The 14,019-nt window shown below is 29.5% G+C and overlaps 1 pseudogene; it reads right to left on the minus strand.

The window, feature by feature from the left end:
• Positions 1–3,897: 3,897 nt before the first annotated feature.
• Positions 3,898–14,019, minus strand: LOC129286323 (uncharacterized; annotated as a pseudogene).

Consider the following 14,019-nt stretch of genomic DNA (forward strand, 5'->3'; position numbering starts at 1 on the left):
TGTCGCGAAACAGCGAGGTCAGAGACAGACAAATAGAGGTGGGGTACTGTATTACCGTTACATAAAATAATTATTAAAATTAATAGACGTAATAATAATACGGATAATTACTACAAATACGAAATAATAATACGTTAAACGGAAATTTGACCTCAAATACTGCAAAAAAAAAAATATATTTTCCCAATACTATACTTTTAAAAATATTTCCCTAAATCCCATAAATTTGAGACTTAGTTTATATCAGATCGAGATTCAAATTTTTTTTACATACAGGAATACAGAACTTGGTCTCAATCAAACAACGTTCCCTACTTATAATTACAAAAAAAAAATTATTCTTAATTTAGGATAGCCTATCATTTTAATTTTAAAGTATCCTTTTTTCACTTCCTACCTCCTCTCTCTAGGTTACATACTTTGGAATGATTAATGAAAGTTTATGTCTTCTTCTCTCTAGGATAGCGCCGTGCGCAAAGAGAGAGGGGGGGGGGGAGTAGGAAGCGAGAGAAGGATATTGAGAATTGAAATGGTAGGCTATCCTAAATTAAGCATATTTTTTTTTTTTTGTTGTAATTATAAGGATAGAACTTGGCTTGATTGAGGCCAAATTTTGTACTTTCGCGTGTGAAAAAAAATTTGAATCTTGGTTTGAGATACATTGAGTATTAGATTTATAGCATCTAGAAAAATATTTTTGAAAGCATAGATATGAGTAAATAAGATTTTTTTTTTTTGTAGTATTGACGTCAAATTGCCCACGTTAAACTTTTCCTTTCTTTTTTTTTTTTTTGATTTTTCTAGCCAACTATTCCTTTTATTTGTTATAGGATTCATTTCATTTCCAATGTTATAAAATACTCTTTCCATTTAAAAATATAAGACATTTTTATTAAATCTCACCCCAATAAAATAGTTACCTACTTTCAAACTAATCATATCTTTTCATATTTATCTCTATTAAACACCCAACAATAAATATAAAGTCATTATCAATACTGATATTTAAAAAAAAACAATGATTACATCTCAAAAAATTAAAAATGTCTTATATTTTTTAACATTCAACTTCTCAAAAAATACCTTATTTATTTAAGGGAGGAAGTATAATTTTTTGATTTATTATAAATTCTCTTGTTCTCTTATTTTATGAATTTTATCATTTATAGATAATAATATTCTGCATTTTTTTAAACTGAAATTACTCCAAATTAACTCTATTAATGTATAGTAAAAGTATTATAATTTGAAAAAAAAATAATTAAGTGTAATTCTCCCAGAATTTAATCATGTTTAATGCTTACAGTTACAGGAAAATTATACTTATAATTATTCATCAAACATATATTCATATGATTAATTATAATTTAATAACCACGATCAAGTTTTTATTTTCTGGCCAAAATTTTGTATTATTGAACTGGTATTGAACAGTTGCATATTGCTATAACTACTTGACAAAAGTTTTCTATTTTATTTTATAGTTTTGATATGAACCAAATTATATATAAAAAATAAATAGTTGTGTCAATACACCAGCCAAGGTATTCAACACCTGTGAATTATGTAATCTATTTAAATTTTATATTTTATATAAATTGATAAATCAATATCAATATAATAATGATCAATACCAAATACAAATTAGAACGCCACATTATTTATAGATTTAATAGAACAAGGATTTATGCTTTTTTTTAATTCTTTTAATTCATCTTCACACATTTCATTTTTGGTGCAAGTTTTTTTTAATTCTTTTAATTTCTTTCCATATTTTAGTGGGATTAAATTAAAACATAAATAGTAATTATTAAATTCAATTTAAAGAAAATTATTATATATTCACATGGGAAAAAAGCTAGTTGGCAGCTAGTTGTCCAGAGGAAAAAAAATACGATTTTTTTTTAGAATATAAAATAAAATATCTTTGAAAACTTAAAACTTATTTTTTTTAAAATGTGTTTGATAAATAAAAAATATAAATTGAAGAATAAAATTATTGTTTTAATAAGTATGTCAAATGCATTTTAAGAAATTAAATTTTTCAAGAGTATTTTGTTAATATACTTTTTTTGTCTTTTATGAGACCACAAATATAGTTATTTTAGTAACCAAAAGAAAAAAATAAAAAAAAATGTCAAGTTTTGTAAGATATTCATCAGATGACAAGATTTGAAGAAGACGGTTAGGTATTAGGTAAAGATGAGGTAGGAAGAAGAACACGAGGCTAAGAAAAAAGGAAATTAATGACGAAGGACCCGAAAGAAATTTATATTAATTAAAAATTAATTGTTGTTAAAATATAAATAAAAAAAATTTAAATAAATTATTGTTAATTTAGAATAAGTTATTATTAAAATATAAATTAATACTTATTAATAAAAAACTAATTCAAATAGATAAATATCTATTCGAGTTTTGACAATAAGCAATCATAGATTGATATAAATTTTTTTCACTGATCCTTGATTTATATTTTCCCTGAGAAAAATGAAACCAGCCACCTAAAATCTCAACTAGTTCTTATCGTTCAGTGAGGTAAAGTATGGATTTTAGAAATGAGGTTTTCAGTAATAATTTCATCTGAAATTTAAATAGAAAATTTTTAGGGAAAAAAATATCTTTCTATTTTGAGTGTTACCTCTGAGCCCCTCAGGATTGTTTGTACTTGATGAGTATTTTGAATGTTGATTGATAATTATTGTAAGCCATTTTTTCATATGCTATTCAATGCTCTCATTTGTGTTGTAAATCATATCTTAGAAGTGAGCTTATTTTTGCAAATGGCAATGGATTATTTTTTTGATTGATTTTTTTCGGTCAAAACCAAACAAAATCGACCACACCTAATCAAAATAAATCAATCCAAAAAAATTCAATCAAAACCAATTATTAAAAATGTTTGGTTTGGTTTTTAGAAATTTGAAAACCAAATGGTTTTGTTCAAATTTCAGTTTTTTTTTTCTTCTGAAACGTTAACTACACCTTTTTATATTTTAAATATATTTTTATGGCTAAATTAGAATTTTTTTTCTTTGATTTTAATTAAATCCTAGCCTAAAATAATTTAAAAATTAAAAAACCAAAATAATCATTCACAGCTTTCAATAATTGAATTGCTCCCCACATTGCATTATTTTCTTCCTCTCATCCTGAAAGTGAAAACTTTTCACTAGAAGTAAATATAAATTACGAAACAGCAACCAAACAGTACCACATGAGTTTTTCCACTCTGGTGAGATGGTACGAATTGTTATACTGAATGACAATGCATTTCAATCAAGATCTGTTGCTTAGTGATGAATATCACCCAGAAGCTCTAATGAAACCAAATTCATGCATCTTAAAGAGACTGAAATCATATGTTTTCATTCTCTTCTGTTGCAGAGAATTAAAAGTCCAGTTACGTTATTCTTACATTATTTAGTGAATAATATGATGCTTAAATATTGATTTGGATGACGAGAAAAGTAAGAAGAAAACCAAAAGGGAAAGAAAATTAGGAAATGAAATTTCAAAAAATAGTAATTTTTTTTGCGATTTATTGTTGTTTTCTGCGCTATTTTTCCTTCCTTCTTATTTTTCTTTCCATCTAAACGGCGGACGCAGATCTTTCATTTAACAAGTTTCTTTTACCTGATCGAATCTTTTCTCAAGCAAAATCATAACAATTTGTGGTTTTCTCATTGAGATGCTAGTGGTTTAAGTTATATTTTATATTCTTTTCTGGCATTTCCATCAATATTATGTGTCCTCAAATAATTTTCTTTAGCCCTCTTGTGGCAATTTGCCAGAGACCAGATCCATCTTGGTGACCAAATATATCATCCTTATGCCAAGTGTTCAATCTCTACTCATGCCTAACACTTTATACCTCAAACTGCAGGTGGAATGTGAGACAAAACAACTCAATTTCAACTTTCAATTCAATCTGAAAAGATTACATTAATAAAAAAATACAAACTGATTGAAGCTATGCATAACTGTTGCAAACTGATATTTTTAGTAGTTAAGTTGAAAGTTAGACTTAATCATTTATGGGGCTTGACTTTTGCCCGTTTTCAAAGAATGTGAATGCAAGAAATTTCAATGTAAAATAATCTCTTAATGTGAGAATGTGGGTACAATATTGAAATATCAGAAGAACAAAAACTTATGTCTTTGTTCTTCCCTTCAGATGACTTCATCACTGAATGTTGAACATATGTTGGAAGACTAGGAAGTGCAGCTTCCAAGTTAAAAACTTGGATTGCTTGTCTTATTGAAGGTCTATTATTGTGATCAGGATGAGCACATCATAGACCAGTAACCATCAAGCGATGAATTTCTGATGTCTCAAAATCCCTATTTAGTCTTGGATCAGCAGCTTCAAGAACTCTCCACTTCCATAAAGCCCCCATACCTATTCCACCATGATCATTTCATCTCTCTGCCACAGGGTCAATAGGTTTTCTTCCACAAGCTATCTCCAAAGTAACAATTCCAAAACTGTATACATCGGATTCCATAATATCCCTGTGAATAACACATTGGTCCCATTCTTCATGTAGGTACAATAATGCAGATGCCAAGCCTTGAGGTATTTTATATTTTGTTTCCCAATTCAGCAAGCTTTGGTTGTTGAAGAGATGAGAATCTAAGCTTCCATTTGGCATGTATTCATAAACGAGCAAAAGTTCTTTTCTTCTGTGACACCAACCAATCAGTTGCACTTAAGTTTCTGTGCCTTAGTTGATTGACAATTCTCACTTCTGAGGCGAACTCCTTCATTCCTTGTTTAGAACCCTCTGATATCCTCTTATGGCAACACCATAATTTGAATCTTTGAGAAATCCTCTATAAACAGCCCCAGATCTTCCTCCCCCTAGTTTCTGGTCATCTCTGAAATTATTTGATGCCCTTGTTAATTCAGCATATTTGAACTTTCTGGGACATGTTCCTCTCTCAAATTCTTCGTTCATGTACTCATCAGACCCATGACTATCCTCTAATTCTTAATTGTCCTTCAACTTCTTCCACAATCTAAAAGAAATCAAACCAAAACAAGTTCAAACAAAGCCACCAATGCTCAGTCCCACTACTAGTCGTGCCTTGCCTTTTCTTCCATGAATGTGAGCCATCACTTTTATGTTCTCATCTAGTGTTGAGCTAAAATCCCATGAATATAAACCATGTAAAGCAGAAGCATTTCCTGTAGCAGCAGAGAAACCAAAAGTTACCCATTCAGGAAGATAACGTCTGAAATCAACAATGGCAAAGATGCTGCACAACATAGTGCCATTACTAAACCCAGTGAACACAACACTCAGATTTCTTGAGCTAGAATTGTAATGAATCCAAGCGTCATTGAGTTTACCTCCTTTAATATCAGCCAACCAAGTCACAGTGGCAATAGAACTCAAAGAATTAACATCTACACCCGCATTCGTTGGGAGGATCCCAGAAGTGTGTTAATATCAAACTCAAAGCAACAAATGGATCGTCGATTGAGTTCAAATACGAATCTGCAAGGCCAATTGGACCACCATGAGCGTCATGTGGAAGCTTAGAACCAGAATCTGCGAGGAAAAATGCAAGCCCATCTCCATATTTACTATTATTCACTGAATCAATCTTGAAGGAGAAATGGGTTGTGAAACCTGTGAGCGTGGTGGTGGTTTTATCCCAAAGATGCAAGGGCTTGTAATAAACCGCTCGACCGGTTTGTTAATGCTTTTGTGGGATGTCGTGAGAAAAATGGCAGATTTTTTTAAGTGACTGAACCTTCATATATTATGCTGCTTTCATTGGGACTGAAACTAGCAAAGTTGAAGGATAAGGAAAATACATGTGGGATAATGGAGAGGAAGATGATAATGGACAACAACATCATAAACACTAAGAATTGGACTCACTTCTGTAGAAGATGAACGGGAAGATCAAGACTTTATTGGTAATCGAAGCTAAAGGATTGGACTCACTTTTAAGTGCTTACTCCTTGTAGCCGACATATTTGAGTTTTCTGGGTTCCGGATGAAGAGAAGGAAACGCAGAGGCTGCTATACTTCGGCTGTCCCTGGCAATTTCTAAAGCCGAAAATAAAAGCTGACCTGATTGTCTTGCTTGGTGGTGCTATTTAAATAAAAATTTATATTTTAAAAATAATTTTTTTAAAATAATTAAATTTAAAAATTTAACTTTAATAAACTTTATAAAAAAAGTTTAGGATTGGACGAGCTTTTTAAATTTTATTATATTATTATTTTTTTTAATAAAACATGAGTTTAAAATCAATAAATAAAAATTTATATTAAAAAATAATTTTTTTAAATAATTAAGTTTAAAAATTTAACTTTAATAAACTTTATAAAAATAGTTTAGGTTTGGACGACCTTTTAAATTTTATTATGTTATTTTTTTTTAGCAAAACATGAGTTTGAAACCAATAACTTACTCATCTGATTTTATGCATTATATTTATCATTAATTTTAATTTTATTTTAAAATTAATATAATATAATTTAATAAATATCAATGAGTAGAATAAAAATTTTAATATTTTTTATTTTTCTATAATATTATGTTTGTGTATTTAAAATAAATTATTTTTAATCAAGATTTAAATTTTATTACTAGACTTCTAAATGTGTGTTTGTTTAATTTCTAAAAAATTATGAGGATTTTAATTTTTTAATTTCAAAATATTTTAATTAATTTATAATGTTTAATTTTATTTTAATTTTTTTTATTTTTTAAAAAAGGGCTTGCAAGCCAGATCCTAAACCCTTCACATAAGAGTCAAACTTGAAAAATAAGTTAAAAATGAGAATTAGTCTTTAGGACTTAGGCTTAAGGGCCGAACCTGCTTGTATTCCCAGCTCTAGCAACTTCAATTTCTCAATAATGAAAAGCTATTGAAAAACTGTATAGTGATTGGCCAATGGACAGAGCAGGAATTCAGACATACTGGCCTATTCAAGCTCAGCCCAAATAAGAAAACTCAAACAAACAGACCTCTCTTTAAAAAACCTGAATAATTAAGTGTAACCTGAATTCTTTTGAGCTTCGGGCTTCCCGAATACTCCCTTTTTTAAAAAATTATTTTTAATTAATTTTTTACTTTAAAATTTATTATTTTTATTTTATAAAAATTATAAAATATTCTTTTATACTAAAACGGTGTATATAACTCAAATATATGATATCTAAGTAAAATAACCTAAAACTTAAAGAATTAATTATAATTTAATATATTTTATATATTTTTTAAAAATAATTTTTTTATTTGGATATTTGGGTCAAGCACGAATTCCATCGGGCTTGGTTTGAAATTTTTTCGAATAAGCTTGAATATTAAAATTTATTTTTGTAAATATGATTTAAATTTTTTCGAACGAATTCAAATTAACATGTGGGTTCGACATGAATTATCGGTTTTATCAATGGATCAAAAACTGGGTGAAAGGAAACCCGTGTGGACCCAAACTGAAATGATATCTTGGCGTGGCCCACGTTATTTTATTCTCTATTTGGGGTTCGGTATTAATTTTTTTGGCCTTTTACGTTAAACTCACAGGTTGAATCGTGGCGGTTCTTAGCAGGTTGTCCTTGTCCTACCTCCTAATTCATTAATTAAGTTTCATAATTTTAATTTTTTTAAAACAATTTAAAAAATAAAATTCATATAAAAATTAATTTTTTATTTATATTTATAAATCATTGATGATGTTTATCAAATTTTTTTGATGAATTTCAAATTATAAATCTAAGATAATGTCCTTTAATATTTAAAAAAAATTAATATACCAATACAAATAATAAAATATATACTAACACTTTATAGGATCTAAAAGCCCAATACCACTTATTATTTAGATTCGTATAATGCACAAGTAAATTTATTTTTTTATTAAAAAATAATGATAATTCTAAATAAATTTAATGATGAATTTGCAATAATAATAATTTGAATTCTGAAAATTACTTTAAATATCATTAATGTCTCTCTAAATGCCTTTATAACTGCATAGTTATTGTGCGTTGCTAACTGATTAATTAGATTGTGGATGCCTCTTCTATCATATGATTGAGACTTCCGTGGCAAGTGGATTTGTTTAGCAGCCATTATTGTTTCTTCTTTCTGAACGTTCTTCGAACTTTCCTAGAAATAACACTCTATCTTTAAAGTTAGAGTAATAGAAATAAAAATGTTGAAATAGATGTGCAGGTATATATAAAAATATAAAATTTAAAATGAGTATATATAAAGAAAAAAAAGGCGTGTATCTCTTAAAGAAAAAATAATTAAAATTATTTGAGATGATTTGATATATATAAAGAAGGCCGTGAGAAATATCGGTGAAGTGTGGAATGAATAATCATAAACCTTGTAAAAAGAATAGAAAGACAAAAAAAATTATTCCTAAAGAAACAAGATACTTTTTTAAATCATCATAATAGAAAAATATGATGTCATGAACGGACCGAACAATGTGGGCTCTATGAAGATTTTCTCTAACATTCTTCTTCTTCTTTTTTTTTTTATCATAATGAGTATAGCGTAGTGGCTATCTCACTTCATCCCTTAAGTATGTGGTAGAGGATTCGATTCTTCATTCATGTAAATAGAGAACACTCTATGGCCAGTCATTTATCTCCTTGTAAAAAATTTGTGGCGAAGGGATTAATCATTGTTATTAGCGGTGGATTAATTATTGTTGTTGGCGGTGGATACCTGGTCAACAAAAAAATACATTCTTCTTTTTGCACTGGTCATTGTCGCTGTGATGGTGGGAGTAATTGGCATTTTCTTATCTTTTTGTGCATCTTCTTGCTTTTCTAATCGCTATTTCTACTCTTATTGTTATATAATTTTTTTTCATTGTTGCTATTGCGTGGCAGTTTCACTACAGATCATTCATTAATCAGCAAAATTTGTCTATCACTAATTTAGATTTTGTGACAGATTTTCTGTCACTCATTAAATGACAAAAATGGATTTGTAAGTAATTCAGTGATAGAAATATCTGTCATTAATTAGTACTTAGCAAACCATTTTTTTTTTCACTTGTGACATTATCTAAGCTGAAATCCTAAATCTTTCTTGTTTTTTTATGTGTACTTTTTGATAGTTGAACGATAATGTCCTTTCAATCTTAACATATAAAATTTAATATATATACTAAATTGAACACATATATTTAACTTAATATATATTTTATATATTTCATATTTATTATGTAAATCTTCAATAATATATATATATACACACGTATTAACACAAAGAATATATAAATGAATATTTAAATATTTTATTCAATATCAATTAATATATATTATTAAATATTTGAGCATATAATTTTAAATTATCTGTGTTATAATTAAAATATTCTCATATGATAAAAAATTATTTTTATATGTAAATTTGAATAATAAAAAAAAACTATGTTATTATTTTTATATATTATTTTATTATATCTTTTACTTACAATAAAAAAATTTGTATAATTATTTTTTTGATAATTTGAAGTTTTTTTATGTGAATCTCTCTATGTAGATTTAAATTTTTTTTTTTTAATTATCCAAACACAGTTTACTAATTTTTTAATAAAAAAACATCTACCACTAATATAAAAATTTCATGATGAAGATTTATGACAGAATTAAATTGTTACTAAGTTTATAAATTTGACAAAAATGTGATAATACATGTTTCAGTTTGTCATAAAATATTCATCACTAATGTTCAAATTTAAAATTCATTATTAAACTTCCACCATTAATCTTAATTTTTCTAGTAACGAGGGTGCTTACTGATATTTTCATCACTAATAAATTTATAAAAATGTATTTAATAAATTTTATTAGTATATATAATTTTATTTAAATTTTAGTATTTTATAAATTGAGATATGAGGAATACCTTAAAAGTTAAAATTTTCTTTTTCTTGGTGGCCCCTGGCATTGGCATAAGTGGGCAGCTACCTATCCAGTTTCTTTGGTTGAGAAAATATTATAGAATCACTGCGTCATGTTATTCATATTCCTTTCAATAAAAACATAATATTTAAATGATATTAAATATAAATTAGTTTTTTATTAATGATAATAGAAAGAAAAAAATAAAAAATTAAATAGTCATTCTATTGTAAAAATAAAATTATTAAAAATAATGACATGCAAAATTTTATTTAATTAATTAGTGCAATTTTATTAAATGAAACATGGATGATATGGTGTATTAAGTTTATATAAGAATTTCTCCTTTTCTATATATATCTTTATTAATTTTTCCTGTTCGCATTTTAAAATGATCTCAACTTTGGGAATTATGGTTGGAAGTAAAAATGATTTCAACTTGTCGACAGGTTCAATGGGATGCTTCCACAAGTTATCTATAAAGCACCAATTCTAGAACGCTATACATCACATTATTATTTATTATTATTATTATTAGTATTATTATATTCCAAAAATGAAAATTTCAAGCATATCACGTGGGGGCCTGATGTGAAATTGGTGAAGAAGGCGTCCAATAAGATTCAACTTTTCAAGAACATGTTTCCGCTATTGATTTAATTATACTTATATATTATTGTTAGTTATCTCATGATCTGACTATAATTATTTGAACCTGCATGTTCATTTTTTTAAACAGTACCACATGCACTCAATCAAGATCTGTTACTTAGTAATGATCATCCAGAAGCTCTGATGAATGCAAATTCATGCATCTTAGGAGTTTGAAATCGTAGGGCTCGTTTGATTTTAATTGTTGCCCTTCTTCATTTTTTAAAAAATATTTTGTAAATTAATTTTAAAAATCATTTTTAGAACAAGATAAAAATAAAAAATTTATTTGATTATGTTAATTTAAAAGAAATTGGTTGATAGTAACAGTCCAATGGTTAATGACGATGCCTTCTAGCAGTGATTGGTTATAATTGACAATTGTTATTAGTTATAGTAACAACTATATCTAATGGTGGTGATTGGCTAATAGAGATGACTGAGGTTGTCAATAACAATGACTAGTGTCTTCAGGTCACTCCTAAGACCCAATTGCTTAAATTTTTTGTTTTAAAAAAATTTGCTAGTGGTAGTGATGGTCAATAATAGTGGCTAATGATGATAGCTGTTGGTGATAGCTAATAGTGACTAACAAAGATAGTTAGTAGCTAATAGGCTATGATGACTAATGATGGTTAATTAATGACTACCACATATAAAAATAATCGATGGTGGTAACCAACAATAATAGCATGTGGTGGCATAGTTTCTTATAACTAAATGTAGTGTCTAAAAAAACAAAGAAAGAAATAAAATGAAAACAACACTAAAATTTTCTGTATTTTTTTTAAAAAAGATTCTTTTATAAAAATCATTTAAATTCAAAATACTTTCATAAATGACCTTTCTTTTCCTTTTAAAAGATGAAAATAATTTTTAAAATACAAATCAAACATTTCCTTAGATTTTCATTCTCTTCCATTGCAGAGCCAGAGAACAAATTAAAAGTCCAGTTATGTTATTCTTACGTTATGCAGTGAATAAAATAATGCTTAAACTTTAAGGTTCTTTCACTAGATTAGTTACTTTTACAGGATTGAATCATGACAATTTGTGGTTTTTCCCATTGAGATGGAAGTGGTTTATGTTATGTTTTATGTTCTTTTCTGGTATTTCCATCAATATCATGTGTCCTCAAATAATTATCTTTAACTCTCTGATGGCAATTAGCCAGAATTAACCAGACCCATCTTCTACCTCAAGCTGTAGATGGAAGGTGAGACCAAAAAAAAACTGAATAAACTTTCAATTCAAACCCAAAAGATTACATAAAAAAATACAAAGAATTCATCTGAATTTAGCATGTATGTAGAAGAGAAGCTGATGGTGAAATGACTTGAGATGATGAGTTTGATTGTGATGAGCCAGTGAAAAAGTTATGGTTAATCCCAGAAGCACTAGTACCTGAGGAAGCAAAGCTTGAAGATGTAAATAATGCATTGGGAGTAACAGGATTGTATGAAGGTGCAGGCTTGTGTGATTGTAGATTAGGCAAAGGAGCTTCAAAATTAAGAACTTGAACAACTTGTCTAATTATAGGCCTTTGAATATGATCTGGATGAGCACACCATAGCCCAATCATCATCAACCTCAACATTTCCTGCTCTTTGTAGTCTCCACACAATCTCTGATCTGCTGCTTCAAGAACACATTCTCTGCTATGGAGTTCCCAAACCCAGTCCACAAGTAAAACCTGTTCTTCATTAGCATTTTGTTCAATTGTTTTCCTCCCGCATGCTATTTCCAAAGCCACAACTCCAAAACTGTACACGTCGGTCTCTCTGCTTGCCTTTCCTTTTGCAGCATATTCAGGAGCCATGTATCCAAAAGTCCCCGCTAGAACTGTTGTTTTCGAACCTTTTCCATGGTCCACAAGTCTAGCCAACCCGAAATCTCCAAGTTTCGTGTTGAAGTTTGAGTCTAACATTATATTGCTAGCTTTTATATCTCTATGAACCACACATTGTTCCCATTCTTCATGCAGATATAGTAATGCTGAGGCTAGTCCTTGAGCAATATGATATCTCTGTCCCCATGTCAAGAGACTTTTGTCTTTGAAGAGATGAGAATCTAAGCTTCCATTTTGCATGAACTCGTAAACTAGGATTAAATCGCTGTACTCGTGGCACCAGCCGATTAGTCGAACCAGATTCTTATGCCTTAATTGACTGATGATCATTACTTCTGAAGCATACTCTTTAATCCCTTGTTTAGATCCTTGTGATATCTTCTTTATAGCAACATAACTATTCAATTCTTCAATAAAACCTCTGTAAACCCCTCCAAATCCTCCCTCTCCAAGCTTGTTTTCTTTTGCAAACTTGTCTGTTGCTTTCACAAGTTGCTTGTGTGGAAACTTCTTAGGCCCTGTGCTGTTCTGAAATCCATTTTCCATGCTTAGCTCAAACTCAAAGTCATCAATGCTTCTCCTTCTTCTCCTTCTTCTGATATTCCAAATCATAAGCCAAATCAATCCCATTCCACAGATTAAAACAGCTCCTCCTATGCTCAATCCTGTTACCAGTCCCTTCTCGCTCTTTTTGTTCTGATCTTCCATGTCCAAACTTGAATTGAAGGACCAAGAACAAAGCGTGTGGATCTCAAAGTAATCTCCTGTTGCAGAAGAGAATCCAAACTCAACCCACTCTGGAAGAACATCAGTCAAGTTCACAACTTGATTGTAACTCTGTTCAACTTTGGTGTTATTCTGATATCCCTCAAAACTCACACTCAAATTGAGTGAACTAGAATCGTAGCTGATAATAGCATCATATATTCTGCCATCCTTAACACTGAACCACTGTGTGGTATAAGCTGTTTTTACAGAGTTAACATCAATCCCCACATGATCATATGGAGGATCCCAATAATTTTGTATGGTATCGAACTCCACGGCCACAAAAGGGTTCAGATCTGTGTAGTTTTGATCTTCCAACTGCCTTTGGCTCACAAGACCGATCCCGGAGCCGTCTCTGGGAACAGGGAGAGGAAAGCTTGGTGCTGCAAGGAAGAAGGTGATGCCATCTCCACGATTGAGGGTCTTGTTTGGTGAATTGATGATGAAGGAGAAATGGGAAGAAAAATCTGTGACTTTTCTTGTTACTTCATCCCAAAGATGAAGTTTTTCATGGTAGGTGACTCTGCCAAGACTGTCTCTCTCAAACCTTGTGAGTTGCAGAGATCCATTATCATAGTAAACATCTCCTTCAATGTTGAAGGCTGGATCATTCTGCTCGAATTGTTCATAGCTGAAGGAAAGTGAGGATACCGAAGGGTATATGAGAAAGAACAACAGTGTTATGGTGGTGGTGAATTCCAATGAAGGAAGAAGAAGACGACGACGACGAGGATTGTTACAGTTTGGGCTAGCTGCCGCCATGGCTTAGGATGTTGAGAAGCTATCAAATGGATTCGAAAAGTAACAATGTTGAAGAAGAGAATTCAAGGTTGACTGGTATGTTAAAGGTAGTT

This window comes from Prosopis cineraria, unplaced genomic scaffold (genome assembly GCF_029017545.1).
Source record: "Prosopis cineraria cultivar Desert tree isolate PC_DT_omini unplaced genomic scaffold, ASM2901754v1 PC11, whole genome shotgun sequence".
NCBI lineage: Eukaryota > Viridiplantae > Streptophyta > Magnoliopsida > Fabales > Fabaceae > Prosopis > Prosopis cineraria.